This window comes from Hipposideros armiger, unplaced genomic scaffold (assembly GCF_001890085.2).
Source record: "Hipposideros armiger isolate ML-2016 unplaced genomic scaffold, ASM189008v1 scaffold_168, whole genome shotgun sequence".
NCBI lineage: Eukaryota > Metazoa > Chordata > Mammalia > Chiroptera > Hipposideridae > Hipposideros > Hipposideros armiger.
The window spans coordinates 1,538,675-1,552,192 of NW_017731518.1; positions in this window are offsets into that span (position 1 = coordinate 1,538,675).

A 13,518-nucleotide genomic window follows, 5' to 3' on the forward strand; every position below is an offset into this window, starting at 1 on the left:
ACTGCAATGTGGGCGGGGCTGGCTGCTTGCCAAGAAAGTGCCTCTAGCATTAGGGTTTTGGAAAGGGTGGGTTTCCAGTGAGTCAGCAGGGTGGAGCAGCAGAGCTCACCAGACCAATCAGATTCAGATTTGGACTGTGGGGGAGGGATGGACACAGGAAAGATGGCACTTGCCTGCCAGCTTCTTGAAAGGAGAACTCCTTACAGGGAAAATGGCAACTGTCCTCCCGCCCCACGTATGCCTCCTACACCCCCTGAGTCACCATCCCTTTCCCAGAACCCAAGGTGAGTGCATGCAAGTGAGTGAGTCTGTGGTCGGGCCATTTAAGAGGATGTCTGGGCTTCCATCAGCCTTCCATCTCCCCTTGATGGTTGGGACACTCATTGTTTTTCCACAGCCAGATGTTGTGGGAGCCCATCTTCCTGGCTCCAGAACTGTGGGTTGGAAAGTATGGTGTTGGGCTAGGGTCCCTCACTTCTCTGGGGGAACCTCTGGGGCCAAGATACCCCTCCTGATTGTCAACCGCAACACAGAGGTTTGGGGCACATTCCACGTCTCTGCCCCTCCTACAAATCTCAACATGGCTTCTTCTTTATATTTTTAGTTATAGGGCTTCTGTTCAGCTACACTTCAGATGGTTCTCCAGGTTGGTTGTTCTATAATTTAGATGTAATTTTAATGTGTTCATGGAAGGACACAGGCACAGTGTTATCTACTCCGCCATCTTGGATCTCTGACCTATGTTTTTTTTAAAAGGCAGTTGTTAATGAAAAACATTAATTGGCTACATTATATGAGTTGGAGGCTCTACCAAGTTTGAAGTATTGTTTTCATATACCTCTTTCAGACCTTTTAGACCCGTTGTTACCTTTGACATATACTTGCAACCTTCTCTGTGTATTTCACAGATGTATTTCAACATGAAGAAAATGCACTGGATTGTATGCATGTGGTGGTAAACCATCCAGGCTCTGTCTGCAGCTACTTGTTCTAAGTTTCATTGGTCTCATTACCCAAATTTCCTTAACTCTGAGCCTATTTCATCCTAACATCCTAATGTTCCACCTTTAGGAGTATATTAATAGGTATATGTTACCTGCCAATATATCTTGTCTCTCCTACTGCGCCAGTTATTTAATTTAATTTGATATAATGCAAGTCTATTTTTGTGCAGGGTGTTGTATGGAGTAAATAAGTAAGTTTTTTGTAGGGTATTGTATGGAGTAAATAAATAGTTCTCTCTCTCCAAGAGCTTAGAATCTGGATGCGGGTAGGGGGAAGCTTTGCACAAAGAACCGTGCAAGCATGAAAATTTAGTATCAGTATGAATATAGATGGTCTCTGACTTATGATGGTTTGATTTATGATTTTTTTACTTCATGATGGTGATAAAGCAATATGCACTCAGTAGAAATTGCATATCAAATTTTGAATTTTAATGTTTTCCTGGGCTAACAATAGGTGGTACAATACTCTCTCATGATGCTGGACAGCAGCAGTGAGCTGCAGCACCCAGTCAGCCATGAGATCATGAGGGTAAACAACAATAATCTACAGGGTACTGTGTTGCCAGTGTTTTTGTATATTGTGTTTTGTGTTTTTGTATCTCATCATGTCTACAAAATGCCCTGTTTTCTTGCTTCTGTGTATCTTGCTTCTGATGAGAAGAAGAGGAAGGTAGTTATTCTTGAGATGAAAATCAAGATAATTGTCCAACTGTAGGCTAATGTAAGTGTTCTGAGTATATTTAAGGTAGGCTAGGCTAAGCGACAATGTTTGGTAGGCTAGGTGAATTAAATCCATTTTGACTTACAATACACTAAATTATGATGGGGTTATGGCCTCATAACTCTACTGTAAGTCAAGGAGCATATATATGTGGAAAATAGTAATATGATATGTAAATTTCTTTAGGACAATGTCTGCTTATACTGATACCACTCTGTGCCTAGACAGGAATTATACAAACAATGTTCAGTCCTTCTGTGGAAAGTAAAGGAATGAACTCATTCATTCATTCATCCATCCAACAGCTCTCTGCTCAGAACTTACCATATTTTAGGCACTGTGCTAGGTCACAAGACTCGCTTCAAGTAGCTCCTTCCCAGAGGAAGAAAGAGTCATATATGTGGATAATTTCTATGAAATGGGAGGTGAGATTCTAGAGGTATATACAGCTAGCCACGTGTCAGAGAACAAGAAGTGACTGTTTCCAAGACTCAAAGCTGGTTGTGTGGGATCATATGGCGATAGAAATAGTGTTGTCACTGTCTGTAATGACACAGAGTTTACGCAGGGGACTCTCATTTTGCTTATGGTCAGAGCCAAACATTAGTGCGCATTGTCTGGACTGTTTTTGAGAAGAGAAATAATGTTTTAGATGTCTTTGCCTTTCTTTAAAGATCTTAGTACAGAGAATATAGCATAGGGCTTATAATGAACACTTTTCATCATGGCCACATGGCATGGTGGAAGCTGCATGGACTTTGGTTTCCGGAAAACCTAATTTTGACCTCTCAACCCTGTGATTTACTATCAGTGATGCCTGAGACAAGTCAACATTTTTTAGCCTCTTTCCCCATCTACAAAATGGGAAGGAGAATAATAATAGCTGGATGAAATGCTTTTCTGAGGATTATCACATTTAATCCTATCCTATTCATGCCCCTAAGAAGTGGGTACTTTCACTATCCCATATGCATGAGTGAGAAAACTGAGGTTCAGGGAGCTTAAGTGGCTTGCTCCAAATTGCATAGCTACTCCCTGGGAGCTGGGATTCACACCCAGGCAAACCTATGCCACTGTAGTTCAGGGCTGACTTTCCATGTCTATGGTATGAAAAATAATTTTGTGAAACATCTAGCTCAGTGCCAAAAATGTAGCAGGTCTCTGCTGGTGTTGTTTAATTAATTGGCGATGGAGGGTCCAATACAGACGTGCAAAGCTGTGGACAGAACAAAAGCCATAATGTCTAGATCATATTTCTCTGGCTCTTCCTTTCTGAGCCTATTGTCGTCTACCCCTCTGCTCAGAAGAAAGGGCAGGCCTGGAGCCACGACTCCACAGCCTCAGTGTTCAGGGGGGTAACAAAGCCAACATGAAATGGAGGTGTTTTTGCAGCTTGAAGTCTGACTCCCATCCCAGAAACAGGAGACTGCCTGATTCCTTCTCCTCATCTCACATCACACCTCAATCTGCCATTGATTGGAACTAGATGAAGCACCCTTCCTCTGGAGCAGGATCAATTTAGCCAATTTGTCTGATTTAGATGCTGCTGAGATCAGTTCCTTGAAGCCCAGGATTGGCCAAGGGTGAACTTCTTTATGTGAATTTGTATTTAATTAAACTGCTCCTGGTTTGATGAGTAAAATTCTTCCCTTAGTTGCCAGACACTGGTGTGAGCCAAAAGTGACTGCTGAAGCTAGACAACGGCGTTAAATGTTACCATCACGCAAAAGAGAGTGGCTCCCAGGGAAGAGGAGACATTTTTTATTTTTCCCTTCAACGGAAACAGATTTCAAATGTAATTTACTGTTTCTACCTGGTGAAAGGACATCTCTCCCCATGAATCCACAGAGTGTTGAGATGAGTGCCATTTCTTTCCAGAAGGCCATGTCTCCAAATTAACTTGTTCAGGTGCTAAGCAGAGACACAGCCAGGCTGCTAAGGAGAACAATTACTGTCCCTAGGTCGCCTACACGCTGGTTCATGCAGCTCCCTTTATGTTCCGAACCTTGCCTGGCTCTGGAATGGGGGCTCAGGGCTGTAAGGACTCTGAGTTTTTATTTCAAACAAACTGAGTTTTTATTTCAAACAAACTGGTGAAACAAAAAATAGGAGCCTGGCAAGAGTCTCCTAATGGGCCAGGTTTGTGCAACCTGCCTTTGGGGTCACTCAGGCCTGCATTGTCTACACACACACACACACACACACACACACACACAGAGGCACACCCACCTCAGCATCAGTGTAGCCTCAGAGTTGTAACTGAAGATGTCTGAATGAAAGGCCATTTCAGCTATGCTCACAGCTCCCCACAGGCCAGCCTTGCAAAAGCAGGCCCTGCAGGGGGGTTGAACCTGGGGATTCTTTGCATGGTGTTGTCTGGTGAGGCAGCAGCCTGCCCTGGTAGATACTAAGCTCATCATAGAGGCTGACCAGCGGACGGTGGGTGGTGCACGGCCCCCGCACGCCTGCTCCATACTGTCGCTGTCACTGCTCATGGCCCAAAATGTGCCGCCTCTTTACCGAATGCTGTTGACGCCAATTCACTCTCGGGGAGAAACAGGACAAAGGCGCACGCTGGCTCTTCCCATTTTAGAATGAGGATAATCAATCTTACTCCACGTATAGAACGAAGCCAATGTCAGGATAGAGCAATAAACCCTACCAGCTGCTCGCGGGCATTGGAAGGCAAAAGGGAAGGGGGGGGCGAGGGAAGCGGAGGGTTTTTTTTCCTTCTGCAAACCTGTGGGAACAGATTCTATAGTAGATTAATGCACAAAGAGAGAGAGTGAGAGGAGAAAAGATATTGATAGAACGAAGCTGAATGATCTGTTTTCTAAAGAAGACAACTTTCTTCTGAAAACCAAACTCAAGCTATTTGTTTTAATAAGCACATAAAGTGTTTCACAAACAGGTCACCTATGAGTACAGGACCCCCTTAACTGTCCCTGAATCTGCAAGACCTCATTTATATGGCCAGGTAAGGTCATTTTGTGAAAGAAGAACTTAGAGGATATTAAAAATATATATATATTTCTGAGAATTTGGGAAAATGGAATGGTGGCTGTTTCCAGAAGCATCATGTATTGTTGTTTTTGACATCTTCCTCCATTTCCAACGTGTTTTCTTAAGAACACAAGTTCCAAAACATGAATCAATGGTGTGTGGCAGAAATACAACATGAGATCAAGTCAAATAGGTTTCTTTACTGGATGTTTTAGAGCGTTTCATATGTGGATGCACATGAGAATGTCCAAGAGAGGGAGATGATATCAGTGTTTCAAAAATGTATTTGACCAGAGGAGGCTTTTCTTGATGAGGACCTCACAGAACCAGTGTGAGGCAGAACTTGCTCTGGAACCTACTAGTGCAAAGGCTGTTTACCCCAGAATTAGTTTAAAAGGACATATCCCAAGTCAGTCTTTACAATGCTAAAATATTTGTAGGTCCTCAGGTCCCTCTTCCAGTTTAGAATTTGAGTTAAGAAATGAAGACATTCTATAACACCTGGGGGAAGTTCGGAAGGAACCCTCTCAGTTAGAATCCATGCAAGGACAAAAGTGGAAAGCCTGCCCTACCTTAGGAGGGGACGGAATTCATTACACATTTTGAGTCTGAGATCCAGTGGAGTGGGACAAATAAAAATTTAACACTCAGGTACGCGAGATGTTATGCTCAACAAGTCACACTGGTTATGAAGTTCAGTCTTCCAAATAGCCCAGTGAGGGTTGTTCCTACCATGTTACTGCTGAGGGAACTAAAGTTGAGCAAATTGCCCTACAGTGTAATTGTTTAACGAGTAGCAGAGCCAGGATTCCAACCCAGAACACAGTTTGTGTTCCGAACAAAATGAGGCAATCTGACTTTTAGCCACTAGGCTATGTTGACATATCTGGATAGCCTCGTCCAAGTCACAGTTTACATGAGTCCCAGAACTTTATTTTCCCGTGGAGATAGAAATCTGCTGGGATACTAAGACTAGTTTGGTGGGTGTCTAACTGCCTTTGGGGGGATGTGGACTGATACTCAGTAAAGGTTAGAGGTGCTTGACTAGTGACTACTCAGCAAATATTTCTTAGTACAAGTGATATGGTGATGGAGAAAGAAAATGTTATAGTACAAGTAAAACACAACTTTTTAAAATTACAACTTCTAAATTTCCATTCCATTCAGCGTGTATAGTCATTTTTACATAAATCACTTATTGACAAGGACTTGAACAAATTACCATTCTATTTTACTTTGCATAAGAGTGTAGTGTTTATGCAGGAGAATGCCCTCAGAAGCACATGGCACAGAGGACCTTTACAGTCAGAAGCCAGTCCTGTAATCAGCACCCACGCTGAGGAAGAAGAACATTACAGCCCTCCAGAAACCCTGCCCCACTTTATGATCCCTTCTAGTCACTGCCACCGCCAACTGAATCATATATCAGGTACATTTTTGTGTCTGGGTTAAACAAGTTATGTTTTTTAATGTCAAAAGAAACTGGGTTCACTGGCCATTGAAACATGCAAACGGATCTGGAAACTGATTTTTTTTTTTCAGATTTGACCTGCTTGAAAGGCAATAAGCCCTAGTCTATGAACAAATAAGTAAATTAGGATTATAATAACACTTAATGTAATTGTTGCTATTATTAATACTCATTAATGATTAGTATATTATTAATGAACATTAATAAGAAATAAGAAATAAACCTAGTTTATACTAATGAAAAAATAAACACCAGACATAGAAGACTGCAAAGGGCAACTTTCTTCGAAACAGACATTTCAATAATTGTGATCTACTAGCGAAAAGTCTTAACACATTCTTCAAAAATATGTGTATGAACAATATGAGCATTCTACTGGGCTCTCTGGGGGAGGGAGAGGCCACCAGACAAGGAACAGCAGCTCCAATGAACCCCCACCAATTCTCTGCCAAGCCCACTATTCCCGTTCACAAAACCGGCTCACTATTTCTCTTTAACTGTGAGTGATTTCAACAGCCTTTGTCATTATTGCCCTTGCAGTTCATCTAAAAGGTATAGAGGGGGCAAATTTACATTTGTAACCAGGCTTTCCTACAGCTTGAGGTCCCATGCCAATTGGACATGCTTGCCACCTACCCCCTCCCCCAAACCCACCCACTCAAGTGTGGTGCCACACTCAGCACTGGGCTTTGACCACAGGACTGAAAGGAGACACTTCTGTCAAAAAAATGATAATAATAATAATTTAGGAGGTCATTGTCCAAAGCATGGTTTTAAAGGGTCTGAACAAATGAGAACAAAGAAGAGAGACTGGTGAATTAAGATTTCTAATTCCAGGCAAATTTTTATAGTACAGTATAGTAGAATAAAGGGCTTATACTGTACTGACCTAGGAGAGAGAGAGAGATTTTCAGCTTTGGGTAGCAGTTCACTGACAGAATACAGGACTCAGTAGTTTTGCATAGTAGGGGTGGTGTGGATGGTGCACTCCATTCCAGACATGTGAAGTTTAAAGTACAGCTAAAAGACAGTGCAAATATTATAACCATAAATGCAACTCATTTTTAAAAGGAAGGTTATTTTTAGCTAAGCAAAGAGTATGTCAAACATCATATTCCATCTTTGTTTTGTTTGGGCATATTGTTATCGTCTTCTGGAAAAAAACCCCACATGATTTTCCCCTTTATTACTCTTATCCTCAGTAAAAAATAAATAAATAAATAAAATCTGGAAAATATAAATAAATTGAAGAGGAAGAAAGAAAGCATTCCTCATCCTATACCTAAATAAGTTGCTATTCTTATTTTGGTCTATTTCCTCCTATTCAACATTCTAACTTAAGTATTTTCTGTGTTATTGCAAAGTACTGCATTATATTTAATGATTGCCTAATGTTTTATTGAGTAGAGTACAGCGCCAGGGTTTACTTAATCATTATCTATTTGTTAGATACTTGAATGTCTTCTCTCTATCACTGTTGTAAATAATGCTTTAATATACAATTTGGGTCATAGGCTTTTTCTGTAACTAGTATTATTTCCTTGGTTTATAGTCCCCAAAGAATTACTAGCTTAAAGAATAAAAATAACTTGTAGATTCCTGTTATGTATCCTCAAAATCCTTTCCAAGTGGGGTTAAGTCAATTTGTATCCTCACCCAAAATATATCAGTGCTCTTTCATAGCATCCTCACCAATATTCAGTATTCCCTTAAACACACACACACACACCTTTCCAATTTGATAGGTGAAAATAACATTTCTTCACTTAATTTGCATTTCTTTGACTACTAATTAGGCTGAAACTTTTTTTCACATGTTTTGCATTTCTGCAAATAATTTTTGATAGAGTTTAAAACTAGGGGTCCTGTCATCCAATGTGAATGAGCTGCCTCCTTCTGCTATAAACATCTCTCTAGGCTAATTATGATTATCATGGATACCTGGACTGCCTGCAAGGCATTGGTTTTTTTTGTTTGCTTATTCTTTAATTTTAGTTTTTATTGAAGTACAATGTTCTTACAAAAAAAATGCACGTGGAATTGCACAGCTTGTCGAGTTTCACAAACTAAACCCAGCTGGGTAACCAGCACCTAGGTTAAGAAATAGATAATTACCAACACTTCAGAAACCCTGCCCCAGCTTCACACCCCATTACAGTCACTTTCCCTCACCCTTGATATCTGTCAGCAGCAATTAGTTTTGCCTACGCTGTACTTGTTATATAGATGAAATCTTATAAGATGGCCTCATGTGTGTGACTTCTATCAACATTGTTTGTCTGAGATTCATCTACATTCTTTTATGTCCTCGTAGATTGTTCATAATCACTGTTGTGTAGTATTCCATTGTGCGAATATACCATGATTTACTTACTACTATTGCTGAAGATTTTGGCAATCTTCAGTTTTTACTATTATGAATAGTGATGCTATGCACTTAAGAGTGGAAATTCTGGATCATGGAATATGCATATATTCAGATATTGTAGATACTCCCGAACAGCTTTCCAAAGTGGTTCTACCAATTTATACTCCTGCCACTAGTACCTAAGAGTTTCAGTTACTGCATATCCTTGTCAATACTTGGTCTTTTTCATTTTAATCATTCTAGTGTGTGTGTGATAGCTTTAATTTGAATTTCCCTGATGACAAAAGAATTTGAGCATCTCTTTTGCATAGTATTCGTTCAAGTGTTTTGATCACTTTTCTATTGGGAACTTTTCCTTTCTCTTATTCATTTGTGGATTTTTATATATATATATTTAAGATATGAGTTCTTTGTTGGATATATGCATTGAAGATATCTCCTTCCATTCTGTAGGTTTTTTTAAAAAAAAAACAAAAACAAAAAACAAAAAAACCTCTTATTTGTGTATTTTGAGGAACACAAATTTTTAATTATAATATAGCTCAATTTTTTCTTTTAAGATTTTTATTTAAAATATAGCTAATATACAATATTATATGAGTTTCAGGGGTATACCATAGTTAATATTTATATACCTAAAGAAGTGATCACCATGATAAGTTCAGCAACCATCTGACACCATACCACGCTATCACAATATTATTGACTATATTCCCCACATTGTAAATTATATCCCCATAACTTTTTTGTTTTGACCTGGAATTTTGGACCTCTTATTCCCCTTCCCTTTTTCTCCCCTTTTAAAATGTTTCAATTACAGTTCCCACTCAATATTATTTTATAGTAATTTCTGGTGTACAGCATAGTGGTTAGACATGTACATAAATTAAAAAGTTATCCCCTATCTAGTTTAGTACTCACCTAGCACTATACATAGTTATTACCATAACATTGACTATATTTTCTATGCTTTACTTTTATACCCTCATGACTATTTTGTAACTACCAATTTGTACTCCTTAATTCTTTCACCTTTTTCACCCTGCTCCCCCACCACTCTCCCATCAATCACCCCAACAAATCTAGTACCCATCTGACAACATCCATAGTTATTACAATATATTGACTATATCCTTTATTCTATACCCTACATCCCCATAACTGCTTTGCAACAACCAATTTGTACTTCTTAATCCCTTCCCCTTCTTTCACCCACATCCCCAAACCCTCTCCCATCTGGTAACCATCAAAATGTTTCTGTATCTATATTTGTTTCTATTTTGTTCATTGTTTTTGTTCTTTAGGTTCCCCATATAAGTAAAATCACATTGCACCTGTATTTCTCTGTCTGATGTACTCTACTCAGCATAACACCCTCCAGGTCCATCCATGCTGCCACAGGTGGCAAGAACCCATTTTCTTCCATGGCCGAGCAATATTCTATTGTGTGTGTGTGTGTATATATATATATATATATATATATATATATATATATATGCTATGTCTCCCAGTCTTGGCTGGGTGGCCTTATGTAGTTGGTGTCCGGTGGGGCCCAGTGGCACAGTTTCCATGGTCAGCTGAGCCACATGCTCTAGGAGTGTCCCTTGTGTGGGTTGTGTGTGCTCTCCTGTTATAGTTGAGCCTTGATGGCTATTGGCATGTCAGTGGGGGAATTGACCCTCAGGCTGACTGGTTGTGGGGTTTGGCCACCTCTGCAGTTTATGGGATGCTGTGCAGGAGGCTTACCCCACCGAGTGGGACTTGCCCCAGTGGGCTCTGACACCTGATGAGACAATCCTTTGGATGTGCCACTTGTGGGGCTAATTGGGTGGTACTCTGCTGTGGTCTGAAGACAACCTCCAAGTATGTTTGTCCTGGGGCCTCTTGGGAGAGGCTCTGGTGCAGGCCCAAGTCAGCCACTGCCTGTGACTGGCTGGGGGCAATCTGGTAGGAGTTACAAAGTGCCTCATTGTGTTCTCTGCCTGTGCTAAACCTGGAGGCACATGGGAGAGGCCACACTGTGAACCTAGGATGACTGCCACCAGTACCAGGCATGGGGTAACTCCGCAAAAAGCCAGAACACCTGCTGGCTCTCTTAAGTTTTTATCACTGAAAAAGCCTCATGTGGTATGCAATTTGGGTGAGGCAGGGTCTCAGGGAGTCACTAGAGTGGGAAGCATTGTGGTCACCAGGGAAAGGTAGTCTTTGGGATGGTGCGAGTGCTGAGCAGGGAGAGACTTAGCAAAAATCTCAGAGCACACTGAGGCCAGTCACCGCCCACCTGGGGCCTGTGGACTCTGATAGTTTTCCAAGAAAGAAGGCAATGTGGGAGGGGCTGGCTGCTTACGGAGGAAGTGCCTCCAGCTGTGCACAAGTGGGGTAGGGCAGGGTCCCAGCTGAGTCAGCAGGGTGAAGCAGCTTAGTTCACCAGGCCAATCAGATTTAGATTTGGCCTGTGGGGGCAGGCTCTACATGGGAAAAATGGCGCCTGCTTGCCAACTGAACAGAAGGAAAACTCTCCACCAGGAAAATGCCGACTGTCCTCCAGTCATCCCTCTGAAGCCACACACCTCAGTCTGCTCCCTCTATATGTCTCTGAGGTCCCCCAAGTCGCCGTCTCTCCGCTGGACCCCAAGGTGAGTGCCTGCAAGCGCATGAGTCTCTGCATGAGCCGTTCAGAGGACTTCTGGGTTTCCTGCAGCCTTCCATCGCACCTAACTGGCCAGAAACACCATTGTTTTTCACAGCCAGATGTTTTGGGGGCTCTTCCTCCCAGTACCAGTACTGCAGGCTGGGGAGCTTGGTGTCGGGGGCCAGAGTCCAGCACTCCTCCAGGGGAACCGCCACAGCAGAGATGTCCCTCCCAGTTCTCAACTGCCTCAGGGAAGTTTGGGGCTCGGTCCACATCTCTGCCCCTCATGCCAGTCTCATTGTGGCTTCTTCTTTATATTTTTATTATAGTTATAGGTCTTCTGTTTGGCTAGACTTCAGATGATTCTCCAGGTTCCTTGTTATATAATTTAGTTGTGATTTTTTTATGTGTTCACGGAAGGATGCAGGCACTGTGTTGATCTAATCCGCCTTCGTGGATCTCTCCAACAGTACTTTAATTTTTGAAAAGTACTTTGGGATTGGGATGTTGGGTAGGTCACCAGTGTCTCTGGGTCTTGTTCTACCAGTACCAGTGTAGTTCAACTTAACAAATGTTTTTCTGTTTTAGTTTTGCCTGTATGTTGTATATATTTTTATAATCTTTGCTACACCCCAGTTGGCAAGTTGTTCTTCTGCAACTTTTCTCTAAACACTTTATTGTTTTAGTCTTCATAATTAAATCTTCAATTCATCTGGAATTTAATTTTTATACAATGTAAAGTAGGAGTTAAGTTACTGTTTTTATAGTGATATTCAATTGACACCCTACTATTTATTCAAAATTTATTCTTTCCTTACCTAGCTAATGTGCCACAATAACCTTTTCTTGGTTCTACTTGGACCATGGCATTGCCACATGAATTTTAAAACATCTTGTTTTATTGTTTTGCTTTGTTTTTGTTTTCTGGGTTTATTGAGGTATAACTGACAAATAAAAATTATATCTATTTAGGGAATACAATGTAATGATTTAATATATGTATGCATTATTAGATAATTATTACAATCAAGTTAATTATCACTTCTATCACCTCACATAGTTCCCATTTTTTGGTGTGTGGTTGAGAACACTTAATATTTACTGTCTTAACAACTTTTTTGTATACAGTACAGTATTGACTATAGTTGCCATGCTATACATGAGATCTCTAGAACTTACTTTTCTTGTTACTGAAACTTTGAGTCCTTTGACCAACATCTCCCCATCTCTCCTCCCTCACCCCAGCCCCTGCCAACCACTGTTGTTTCTCTGGTTCTACGAGCTTAACTTTTTAAGATTTTACAAAGTGAGATCTTACAGTATTTTTCTTTCTGTATTCGGTTTATTTTACTTAGCATAATGTCCTCTAGGTTCATTCATATTGTTGCAAATGGCAAGATATCCTTATTTTATATGGCTGAATAATATTTCTTTATATGTCACATTTTCTGTATCTATTTGTCAGTTGAAACTTAGCTTTTTTCCATATGTTGGCTATTGTGAATAATTTTTCCATAAACATGGGATACTTTAATATATTTGAGATATTGATTTCATTTACTTTGGATACATACTTGTTGGGAGCTGGCTTCACCTCAGTGTCTGACATGGCCAAGCACACTGCTATTGTGACAAATTCTGAAGCTCTGAGAAACAGATACTGCATGATATCTTGAAAATTTAAATTCCCCTTTGGATGCCCCCAGTAGGACAAAGATCTGACACCCCTTCTAATACTGATTGTTTTGTTTATCTTAACCGAATAAGTGAGTTTTAGACATATTGTGATAATTCTGTTTTGCTGTTAGTTTCTTAGTAATAGACAAATTATGCACCTTGTAATTCTTAAGATCCTGTTTAGCCAATAGTGTTTGAGATAATTGCTAGATAGCCATAGTAAACATAACTTTGGGTGCCAGGGCAGAGACTCAGCTCTAGCCATTATAGGTAGAAATTGAAACATAGTTAGCATAAGTTTGTCATTAGTATAGAACAGATCCGGCTGTACCCTGTAACAGAAACATTACGAGGAAGTAAAACTCTGAGAAAAACAACTTCTAAGAAAAATAGACCCTGGGAAAGAATATCAAAACTATGTGTTTTGAAACTATGTAAAAAACAACTTCCTAATGGGTGAAAGTTTAAACTTGGAAAAACAACTCTGGAAAAAAACAGCTCAACGATGTAATAGTCAACTGTCTAGTATAAAAAGGACATGTTGGGGCAGGCCGAATGGCGCGATGGTTAAGAACTGGCTTGGGACGCCAGAGGGCCCCGGTTCGGATCCCACATATGAGGGCCAGTGACACTGCCCTC